The 12,810-nt window shown below is 32.8% G+C and overlaps 1 protein-coding gene across 4 annotated transcripts in view; it reads left to right on the forward strand.

The window, feature by feature from the left end:
• LOC145268686 (uncharacterized) overlaps window positions 1-12,810 on the forward strand; it is a 227,468-nt gene that overhangs the window by 185,558 nt on the left and 29,100 nt on the right. The gene's annotated exons all lie outside the window — the stretch shown is intronic.

The following is a 12,810-nucleotide window of genomic DNA, read 5'->3' on the forward strand; positions in this document are numbered from 1 at the left end:
ATATATAACAAATAAATATTATCAAAGGCAAGATAAATTACTTTTCTACCTAACTGGATACATTTTAACATGTTAAGTTTGGGAAAAGGTGTTATAAATAATAAACTAGACAAAATACTATTAAAAAAACACCGAATATATGTCAACTTATGTCACGGTAACATATATATTGAGCAAATTTCTAACAGTATTTTGTCTAGTTTATTATTTATAACATCTTTTTCTGAACTTACCGTTTTAAAGAGAGAGTCGGGCGCCATTTTGAATTTTCCACTACATCGGTAAACACTGTGTGCTTTTCGAGCTGAATAAACATGTTACATTGAATAAAAACACGAAAAATATATCCAGTTAGGTTGAAAAGTAATTTATCTTGCCTTTGATAACATTTATTTGTTATATATTTGTTTTTTGACAACTTTTTCGAATCTATGTGTACAGTAATACAAACCCAAAATATTTAACCAATAAATGTTATCAAAGGCAAGATAAGTTACATTTCTACCTAACTGAATAATTTTCTAGTGTTTTATTTAATGTAATATGCTTATTCAGCTCGAAAAACATAGTGTTTACCGATGTATTGGAAAATTAAAAATGGCGCCCGACTCCCTCTTTGACACGGTAAGTTCAGGAAAAGATGTTATAAATAATAAACTAGCCAAAATACTGTTAGAAATTCACTCATTATATGTTACCGTGACATAAGTTGACATATATTCGGTGTTTTTTTAAATAGTATTTTGTCTTGTTTATTATTTATAACACCGTTTCCCAAACTTTCCATGTTAAAGAGAATGTCGGGCGCCATTTTGAAGTTTCGAATACATCGGTAAACACTGCATGTTTTTCGAGCTGAATAAACATGTTACATTGAATAAAAACACAAAAAATGTATCCAGTTTGGTAGAAAAGTAACTTATCTTGCCTTTGATAATATTTATTTGTTATACATTTGTTTTTTGACAACTTTTTTGAATCTGTGTACAGTAATACAAACCCGATCAATTATTTGATTTTTGAGAGTTTGGGAAAATTAGTTAAAACACGAAAAATATGCAAAATACTGTTTAAAAGACACCGATTATATGTCAGCCTATATCACGCTAACATTGAGCCAGTTTCTAAGTATTTTGCCTAGTTTTTTTTTATTTTATCTCATTTCCCCAAGCTTACCTAGTCAAATAGAGAGTCGGGCGCCATTTTTAATTTTCCAATTCATCGGTAAACACTGTATGTTTTTCGAGCTGAATAAACATGTTAGGTTTGTATTACTACGCATAGATTCGAAAAAAGTTGTCAAAAAAACAAATATATAACAAATAAACGTCATCAAAGGCAACATAAGTTACTTTTCTACCTAACTGGATAAATTTCTAGTGTTTTTATTTAATGTAACATGTTTAGTCAGCTCGAAAAACATAGTGTTTACCGTTGCATTGCAAAATTAAAAATGGCGCCCGACTCTCTCTTTCACACGGTAACTTTGGGAAAAGGAGTTTAAAATAAAAACTAGAGAAAATACTGTTAGAAATTCGCTCAATATATGTTACCGTGACATAGGCTGACATATAATCTGTGGGTTTAAAAAAAAATTAAATAAATAAATAAATAAAGGTGAAAAAGATGCATTTTTAAGGGGTCGGCACTCTCGTACAAGTCTGCCATATTTTTTAATATTATGGAGGTGTAGTCTCTTTTTTAACTTAATAAACGCTTTAAAATAAGTTAAAATACTAAAAACTTATCAGCTAGGTAGAAAGCAAATACTTAGGAAAATCGATGTTTATCTTTTTTAAAACAATAGTAATTAAGAAAAACTTAAATGGTAAGTTTGGAAAAAGGTGTTATAAATAATAAACTATACAAAATACTATTAAAAACCCGCGAATATATGTCAACCTATGTCACGGTAACATGTATTGAGCGAGTTTTTAACAGTATTTTATCCGGTTTTTTATTTATAACATCTTTTCCCACACTTACCGTGTTAAAAAGAGAATCAGACGCCATCTTGAATGTTCCAATACATCGGTAAACACTGTATGCTTTTCGAGCTGAATAAACATGTTACATTGAATAAAAACACGAAAAATATATCCAGTTTGGTAGAAAAGTAACTTATCTTGCCTTTGATAACATTTATTTGTTATATATTTGTTTTTTGACAACTTTTTCGAATCTGTGTGTACAGTAAAACAAACCCGTTATTTTTTTTAAACAATAGTAAATAAGCAAAAAAAAAAAAAAAATGGTAAATATCCAGATCCGCTACTACAGAACGCGGACCACTCTAATTTGTTTGTTGTATAGGTAATTGAGGTCGCTGACAACGAATCTGATAGTCAAACTTGGGGCAAATTTACCGTTTGCATGGTATTAACCCCCGAACCCACGAATAACTTTCCACCATTTTGCAGCTTCCGTTTACGCTACGCGCGCTGCAGCATGAACGACGGCTTGCTTCACCTAGCAAACTGCCTTCTCACATGGCGTACTAATCAAAAAATTACGGACTGACATTTTTTTAATGACTTACAGTTAAAGAAAAGTACAACAAATTGGGGGACTTTTTTTTTTGTCTCACGTAGTTTTTAATGTGGTTTACAAAAACATAAGCACCAAACATCTTTGTTTTTCATTCTTTTTTTTTTTGCGGGAGGAGGATTCAATTATAGAACTTATGTGGCTTAATAAGTGCTTTTGCATCACATCCGCCGCCCCGCGCCCCCAATGTAAACAGTAAAATCTTCGGAAAATGTTAAATGGTGTTCTAATTGGTAAATGTCGGTGCGTTACTTTTTGCAAATTTGAAAATTCTATTTTCCAGGTAAAAAAAAAAACAGATAAATTACCCCCCCCTCCTCACTCCAACTTGGAGTGCTTTCCTTTTCTTTTCTTTTTCAGTTAATTTTAAATTTTCCAACCAAAAAGTGCTATAATGTATTTTTGAAAATTAGAAAATGCTATGTCCTGGGGGGAAAAAAAATCCCCTTCCCCAACGTAGTTTGCTTGGTGAAGCCGTCGTTTATGCTACAGCGTGCATGCGCGTAGCGTAAACGGAAGCTGCAAAATGGTGGAAAGTAGTTCGTGGGTTCAGGGGTAAATACCATGCAAACGGTAAATTTGCCCCAAGTTTGACTATCAGATTCGTTGTCAGCGACCTCAATTACCTGTAAAAAAAAAAAAAAAAAAAAAATTAGAGTGGTCGGTGTTCTGCAGTAGCAGATCTGGATATTTACCAAAAATAATATGGATGTGTGACCTCTTTTTTTTTTAACTGAATAAACGCTTTAAAATAAGTTAAAACCCTAAAAAAAATTATCCAGGTAGATAGAAGAGTAACTTATCTTACTTTTGGTAACATTTTTCGTTCTGTTGTCAAAATGCCCGTTTTTTGTTGCTGTCTGTCTTTTTTTTTTTTTTTTTTTTTTTGTTTGTTTAAATTAAAAAATATTTTTAAAAAATACATAAATTTTAACATCCCCGTGCAAATTTAGAAAACCATTCTTAACAAGGGGGCACTTTGTTAACATTTTCCTTGCGCCCGACGGATCTCTTATGAAATAAAACACATTTTTTTCCTGCTTTAGATCACCCAAATACCTTAAAGTGTGTATACAAAAAAAATCCGCAAGACATTTGACAAATTTAGTATAAGCTAAGTCATAAAATACGCTTAAATATATTTTAATTCATGCAGATTTCGTATTTATTATTACAGAGCCAATTCTCTATTGAATATATATATATATATATATATATATATATATATATATATATAATCTTATAAAGTCACCCATTTTTTATTTGGACGTATTATTTATTTATTTATTTATTGTTTTATTTTTTTTTTTTTTTTTAATAATAAATAAATAATACGTCCACATACAAAATGGTCGACTTTCTAAGAAAAACACCGGTTCTGTTCTCCGCGGCGGAGACATAAACATTACTATCGTTTAAAAATTCAAAAACAAAAACCACTTAAACAGATGAACCATAAAAACGAAGCAGTGAATCGTCTATGGCGACATAGCAGAGTGGATAATGGCGCTGGACTGAAATACATAAGGTCCAAGGTTCGAATCCTACCAACAGTCAAGCTACGCTGAAGAGGAGTAGGGCTCCGAAACACGCATGTCCGTAGATTACTGTTTTTAAAAATAATATATATATATATATATATATATATATATATATATATATATATATATATACACACACACATTATGTAGCCAGACTTTGTGGAAGCATCCTGTAGATTATGTAGCCAGACTTTGTGGGCACCCTGTATATATTACTGATTTCAAACGGTCTAAAAAATGACTTCAGTGCCATCAGCTAGAATCGAAACCAAAAACATTTAGCGCTTCAATCGCGTCCCCTACTGTTTGAGCTATCGATAGATATATATAAAAAAGATTTTATATAGGGTGACCCAAATAAAAAACGGTCCCCAACTCTAATTAGACCCCGTTTCTTAGTGTCTCGCCCGAATGAAATTAAACTTTGGTCATAACTAGTTTATTATGTTCAAAACATCACATCAAAACACTAGGGTCTTTGGCCTTTTTTTTTTTTTTTTTTCTCCGTTCTGCAGCATATGTTCTAGATGGCCTCCATTTAGCTTTTGTTTTGTTTTTTTTTGGGGGGGGGTGCTCGCCCTGTATTAAACCACTTTTAGTTATGAATGAATTTGAGCATGCGCAAAAGAAATATATCGGCAAAGTTGAAATGAACGTTTCGCATTTCAACTTGTCGATATATTTCTGTATTCATCCACCCAAACAAAGATTTTACTCGTTATAAACCAACCTTGGTGTATGGTTATTTTCAGTGTTATCTGATCAGTAATTGAAATTTGTTAAATCTTTATACACACGAACGCACATTTACTGTTTAAAAAAAAAAAAAAATCAGGCCCTAATACTTCAATTTTATGTTTTCTTAAATTATTTTTTAAATCCATCGATGGGTTTGTTTTACAATCCGAAGAGATTCGAAAAGCCCTTGCAACGTCTTTCTCACAGAAGAGACTTTGCGAGCCTGTCTCTGCTTTATCGTTATTTGGGTTTGTATTACTGTACACATAGATTCGAAAAAGTTGTCAAAAAAAACAAATATATAACAAATAAATGTTATCAAAGGCAAGATAAGTTACTTTTCTACCAAACTGGATATATTTTTCGTGTTTTTATTCAATGTAACATGTTTATTCAGCTCGAAAACCATACAGTGTTTACCGATGTATTGGAAAATTCAAGATGGCGTCTTATTCTCTCTTTAACACGGTAAGTGTGGGAAAAGATGTTATAAATAAAAAACCGGATAAAATACTGTTAAAAACTCACTCAATATATGTTACCGTGACATAGGTTGACATATATTCGGCGGGTTTTTAATAGTATTTTGTATAGTTTTTTATTTATAACACCTTTTTCCATACTTACGGTGTTAAAGAGGGTGTGAGACGCCATCTCGAATTTTCGAATACATCGGTAAACACTGTATGTTTTTCGAGCTGAATAAATATGTTACATTGAATAAAAACACAAAAAATATATCCAGTTTGGCAGAAAAGTAATTTATCTTGCCTTTGATAACATTTATTTGTTATATATTTGTTTTTTATATTTGTTTTTTGACAACTTTTTCGAATCTATGTGTACAGTAATACAAACCCCGTTATTTTCATAGCAAGTGCTCGTCTGGGCTCCACTCTATAACCCCCCCCCCCTCCTAGCCAAACTTTCGCGAGAAACACACGTCTAGCTGAAAAAACTTATTAATTTCCCCCACTCTTTATCTGTGCCTAAACCTAAACGTACATTCCATGAACAAAGTTTCTTTCTTAGAACTGCATACCTGCGGAACTGTCTTCCATTTCCCTGCTTTCCAGCTGACTACAATATGGTCGTCTTCAAGTCCAATGTAAACAAGTTCTTGATGAGCCGTCCCCCTTAAGTAATCCAATTTACCAAAATCACACTTCTAACGATTACTGTGATATTGTCCCATTGACTACTATACACTCTTTAACCTTTATCCTCGAGTGGCATCTAGGCCTGGATAAGTTGGGGGGGGGGTTTATTCATAAAGCCGTTCTTAACCTGGGGATGTTGGGGTGTTTATAATGAAAATTTGATCTTAAAATTGTACTGTAAACATGGTTTTGAAATATTTAATAACCAGCAGACCGTCCGGCATTGCCCGTTCATTAAATACACTTAAAAATAAGATATTTTTTTTATTAATGCAGTTTTCGTATTTATTATTATATTGGACCCAAGATATAGTAATGATTTAAAAAAGCTAAAAAAATAAAGAAAGAAAGAAAGAAAGAACTCGTGCGCCACAACCGAGAATCGAAACCAAAACGTTCAGCTTACGATTTACTTTCTCCTCTGGCGTTAATGCCTGACTTATGAAGACACGCTTGTTGCGAGGCTTAAAATTAAAACATGAAGCAATAGCTATTACGTTACGCATGCATATTCGTAACGCCGTCGTTCGACCTTCACTTGGCATATTTCATTTTAATTTTCACTCTTTTGCACCGATTTTCCCCGACTAAAACCCAAATAAAGTTTCGCATTGGTTCGAATACCCTATATATATATTAAGTTTCATCTCTGTAGGCCAAAAAACTGACGGAGAAATTTGGTAGGCAAAATTTTTAAACAAAAATATATACGCATACATAAATAGAGAAAGAGGTTTGTGTTTACTATAACCTTTTTACGCAAATATTATACGCAAGTATAAATCATGTAGAATATCTAAAAATAAATAAAATAATAGATATATATCTATAAAAGTGTGTGTGTGTGTGTGTGTGTGTCTGTCCGTGTAAATTTCCCTACACGATAACTCTGTCAATTTTTAGTCTACAGACTCGAAATTTAATATACAGGGTAGTGAGATTTGGGAAAATCTTTGTAATCCGTTTTCGGCCAGAAATTTGGCTGTTAAGGGGTCAAAGTTCAACGTTTTGACCTTTGACAACTCTACAAAACTTCTCCACCAATTTGGGGTCTAAACAATTGAAATTTTAGATATAGATTCCTTGGACATGAGTCTTACTTAATAACTTGATTTGAGCCCAAAACAATAAATATTAAGAGGTCATAATAAGGGTCAAATGTAAAAAAAAAAAAAAAAAAAATTGACCTCTGCTGTCTCTACCAAATTACTCAGACAATTTCTAGTCTAAACATTTGAAATTTGACGTAAAAGGTATTCAGAGATAGGACAAGCTTTTAATCGGTTTGGATCGAAAATTTGAGCATATAAATACATATAAATGTATCTATGTTTGCATGTCTGCCTAAAACTTACGACAGGGGCGACGAATTTTCACAATATCAGTATCGTTTTGAAACTCGGCCCTTCAGACGACAAATATCGAAAAATTGGCTAAAAACATTAATTTCTTCACCCTCAACTGGGCACTTTTCTACAGGGAGAGGTCGCTTTTTTCACCGATATTTTCGAAAGGCATCCCCCTCTTTTCGATTGTCTAGCCTTTATTTAAACCTATGTCACTTCCAGTTTGGCGGTGGTCGTAACAGAAAAAACTTCAGTTTTTTTCCCCCGTTCTTTTCCTCGCTCGCGGTACGGGTTCGAGCCTGTCTTTCTACTACCACTTTTTTTTCTCAACACACACCTGCAAACACCCAGGCAACGCCGGGCTGAAATGCTATTATTTAACTAAAGATGATCATCCCACAAGAAAACGAATAGGGAATTAATTAATAGGGCGATGGCAACAGAATATTCTTTTAATTTTTTTTTTACTCTCGAGTATATATTCGACATAGTTAGACACAGTTAATCAACCGAGAACCACATCACTAGGTGTATCAGAATTTTTGTAGGAATTTTTGACACCCCTAACACGAAACTGCGAATAAAATATAAAAATCTCGTAATTTCTCTGTTAAAAGTGGGTTGTTTATTTTCTTTATGGATTATACTTCCAAAATAAACTATTAAAGTTGTTTTAAAAGTAATTGAAATATTTTTTTAAAAACAGTAATGAATTTTCCGAACTCAATATTTTTCAATTTTTAAACTTTAAAAATCTATCAAAATTTTTCTATTGATTCTATTTTTACGATATTTTCAGGGTCAATGTGAAATTTTATGTTCTTTCCAATAAACCGAATATAATATTTTAGACAAACGTTTTTTTTTTAATTCACGCCTCCCCCATTTTCAAGTTTCTATTAAAAAGTAAATAATTAATTTACTCACAAATTGAAAAGAAAAAGTCAATAAATAATATATTCAAATTTAAAACAAAAAAAACGTAGTGTTTTTTAGAATTTTACCTGTAAAGTTCGAAGTTTAAAACCTTTTTTTTTAAACCACGTTATTTGTTTTTTCTTTTACGGAACCTTGGTCCTTGCTCCTTTAATTGAAAAAAAAATTAGGGCTTGAATTACATTTTTCGAGTAGTTATAAGCTTGGAAAGACAGGGGGTCGAATAATTCACGTCTCCCATTTTGAAATGTCTATTAAAAAGTAAATAATTAATTTACTCACTAAAGTGTTATATATCACAAATTGAAGAAAAAAGGTCAATAAATAATATATTCAAATTTAAAACAAAAAAAATAACTGTTTTTTTAGAAATTTACCTGTAACTTAAAAAAAAAACACGTTGTTTTGTTTTTGTTTTTTTTTTGTTTTTTTTTGTTTGTTTTTTTTTTAATGAAACCTTGGTCCTTGCTCCTTTAATTGAAAAAAAAATAAATTAGGGCTTGAATTACATTTTTCCAGGAGTTATAAGCTTGGAAAGATGGGGTGGAATTATTCACTATTTTCATGAAATTTCTGACACACCTACCACATCACTCTATATAAAAGCATATAAGATATCAACGGATATATACTCGAGAGTCAAAACAATGAAAAGAATATGCTGTTGTCATAGCCTTCTTAATTAAAACGAATGTTTAAAAAAGGATATGCAAATAAGTTAGATCTTTTGCAAATGAATGCAATTCCACGAGTTATATTTTCTTTTTAAAAATATTTTTTTAAAAAAGGGTTTTTAATATGAATATCAATACACAATAATAAAAACAATTATAGGGGTATAGAAAAAATAGATTTTAGTACCTTTAACGTACGTACATATGTTACGGTTAATTTAATTAAAAAAAAAAAAAAAAAAGTTAAATTTTTACCTTGTTTCCACCTTAACGTTTTCCTTTAAAGTAACGACATCGTAAAGTTTTCGGGTATGCTGAAAACGATTATCGCATTTAAATAGTTTTCAGGATATTAAGAAATGTAATTTCTTACGTTATTGCTGGTGGGAATCTTACTACGCGCGTAGTTTTATGGTATTATTACCATACATTAACATGGGTACTAATTAGAGGTCACCATTTCGGTAAGCTCCCACTTCGGGGCGCCTCCGAAAACAGGGAGAACTGGAGCGCTGAAATAGAAAGAAATACTGGTAAAAGAAGACATTGTCTTCTTATAACAATGAGGACGTGTAACGCGACTTTGTTATGAATTCATGAGGTTTTATATATCCAATATATATGTGTGTTTTCCCGAAACTCGGGTTACAAAGAAAGACAGTGCATTTTGTAAAGTCTGTATTAATGTTCAATGCTCCTCTTGGCTACCTAACGGGAGCTGAGGAGTGAGGCGTGTGTTCTGTCTCTAGTCGCCGTGGATGTAAGGACGTTTCCTTCACTCGAATGTTCCACGTAAACCATTCTCGCTTTTCATTGGCTGGAACCTCTGATGACGTATAAAAAGAAAGGAAGGAAAAGAGAAAAAAAGTAGGGAGAAAGAGAACTAAGGTGAGAATACAGCCTAGTCTCGCTCGCTACAGTTTTTCGGTTTGCTTTTACACACGAGATCAATAATAATAGACTCAGAGTAAGTTAAATCTCTTTTAATTCCATATATAAAAATATATATATATCCTTACTCGGCCCTGGTCCTTCGGGGCCTGGGCAACAAGTGTCTAGCAAAGACCATATGTGGGGGCAACCCCACATATAAGTTATTGGTCAATGTAGGGGAAGCCCTTCATACCAATTGTCACTATCCAGCTCCCCTACTCCCCGGGGAGTTGGTCCCCATTTTCCCTTTCACTCTTCGCATTAAAAATCGGCCTTGTGCCTAATTTGCTCGGTGGGAGAGCAAATAAATACCCTTAATTAAAAATAATTGTTATTGAAACATTTTCGACAATTATTGCTACTTCTATCGCTGTGGAATTTTCACAGGTCACACTAGTTTTAATAATTTCATTTACGGCGCCGAAATGCTAACATTTCAAATTCAATTTCACATGAGAGGTTTACTCTGATCTGATATTTGGGAAAATATTAATTGACGTTCTCGTTCTAAAGTTTCTTTCAAATTTAGAAAGGTATAAAGGTCAATTGGTCATAGCGATCACACACACACACACACACACACACACACACACACACACACACACACACACACACCTCGATTTCTTTTTATCTACTATAATATAAAAGGAACTGTGAGACCCCTATAGCGAAATATGCATCGGCTCCGATGTTGTATGCAGCACGTTTGAGGGAGCTTTCATTATTTTGAAAAGGAAAGAATTTTGGCGTGTGTGGCCTTTTTCTTTCTTTTTTTTTTTTTTTTTTTTTTTTCTTTTTGTATTTTTTACGACCTGCCCCAGTGTAGTATAAACACCCTCAACCACCTCATGTTAAGAACGGCTTTCGGAATAAACAACCTCCCCCCCAACCTCCCCATGATAAGAACGGCTGTCGAGGTTGGGAGGGGGGGGTATTCCGAAAGTCGTTCTTAACATGGGGAGGTTAGGGTGTTTATAATACGTTATGGTACGTCGTAAAAATTTACTTTTTTTTATTATTATTTTGGCTTGAACTTTGCGCTTTTCAGATTATTTTGTTATACATTTATCTATTTATTTGGGTTTTTTTTTGGGGGGGGGTCGGAGATTATATAGTTATGGGTGTTAATTAACAGGAAAATTGGTGCAAGTTCAGATTAGCACTTGTGGCGATAAACAAAAACCTTTATCACGGAATGTCGTCGGTGTATTTATTTATTATTTTTTTTTTTTTCATATTGAAAAACAGTGAAATTTTATTTGGTGCTAGCGCACTTATTGATCCGCGCTATTTTTTTAAAATAGTATTTTCAAGTTTAATTAAAATTTTACGATATCTGTTTTTATTAAATTGTAAGGTATGCAGAATAGATACACAACACCCTCCCATCCCCATGTTGAGAATTTTCGTCCAAAAAAATATCCATCCCAAAAAAAAAAATGAAAAATAAAATAAAATAATCCGAAAAATGCAAAGTTGAAGACAAAATAATAATAAAAAAAAAAAAAACAAGGCCACACACGCCAAAATTCTTTCTTCAAAATAATGAAAGCTCCCTCAAACGTGTTGCGTACAACCGTGTACGTCAGCGAAGGAAGTGTGTGTGTGTGTGCGCGTGTGTGTGTGTGTGTGTGTGTGTGTGTGTAAATTCGTTCCTTATGGACTTAAAAACGGCCGGGCCGATTTTTATGAAATTTCACATGAAGGTACTTTATGTGCATGGCAGTGTTCTTAGAAAGGTTTTGTATCGGAATGTCTTCGAGGAGTATCGATGATCGGAAAAATCCGAGGAAATAGGGAACAGGTAATTTTGACCAAATAAAAAGAACTTTGTGTGTGAGAGCCGTTTCCTTATGGACTCGAAAACGGCTGGGTCGATTTTTATGAAATTTCGCACAAAGGTACTTTATATGCCTGGCAGTGTTCTTAGATAGGTTTTGTATCGGAATGTCTTCGATGAGCATTGATGATGGAAAAAATCCGATAAATAAAGGAACAGATGATTTTAACGAAAGTTAACACCTTACACAGCCTAACATCACAAGTGCATTTGAGAAGTTTTATTACCACACAAGCAGAAAGGCCCGACATATAAAATCAACAATAGGTTCTTTTATAAGACAGAGGCGCGCTCGAAATGAATGCTTCTGTTTAAAGCACAATTGAAGCATGATATTGATTTTTTTTTTTTAAACTTAAATTCAAGCCTATATCACCGCACAAGCAATAGGGTCAGGCATATAAAATCAACAGTAGGTTCTTTAACATAACATGGGCGGGTTCGAAATGAATGTTTCTGTTTAAAGCACAATTTAACCATGATACTTGACTTTTTCATTTTAAACTTAAATTCAAGCTATTATATATAAAAAATAATATAAAATCAATAGTAGATTCTCTACAGTGCAATGTAGACTTGCAATGTATTGTGAACCCAGTTGCTGCGAAAGCCATGTGCACCGCGGTGGGTCCCCAACTAGAAAAGACAATCAATCGATTTCATTAAAAAATGGGCGATTTCACCGATTTCGATGACAATAAATATATGGGAGTGTGAAACATTCGTTGATCATCATTCAATCCCGGGCAACATCGGGTAACCCTACTAGTAATATATATCTATTATCCATAAAGTAAGATACGTGCATATTTTTATGATATATATATGATTATTTTTTTTTTTTGGAAAAAGAATTCCAGCAGAGTGCTCAATTAAAAGGAAAATCCAAATTTTAAGAGCGTATTTATATTTTGTGTACAGAAAGTTGTTAGTTGAGACAGATCATTGGTACCGTCGGTTTCAAGCCCGATATTCACGTTCAAATCTCGTTTTGTTTAACCCCCCCCTTTTTATATCGGATAATGTAATACCTAATTTTAAACTTTGAATTATTTAAATTTAAGATCTAATTTCGAAAAATGTTTTCTTTATATA

The sequence above is a fragment of the Euprymna scolopes genome, chromosome 44 (assembly GCF_053919585.1).
Source record: "Euprymna scolopes isolate OS-2025 chromosome 44, ASM5391958v1, whole genome shotgun sequence".
Classification (NCBI taxonomy): Eukaryota; Metazoa; Mollusca; class Cephalopoda; order Sepiida; family Sepiolidae; genus Euprymna; species Euprymna scolopes.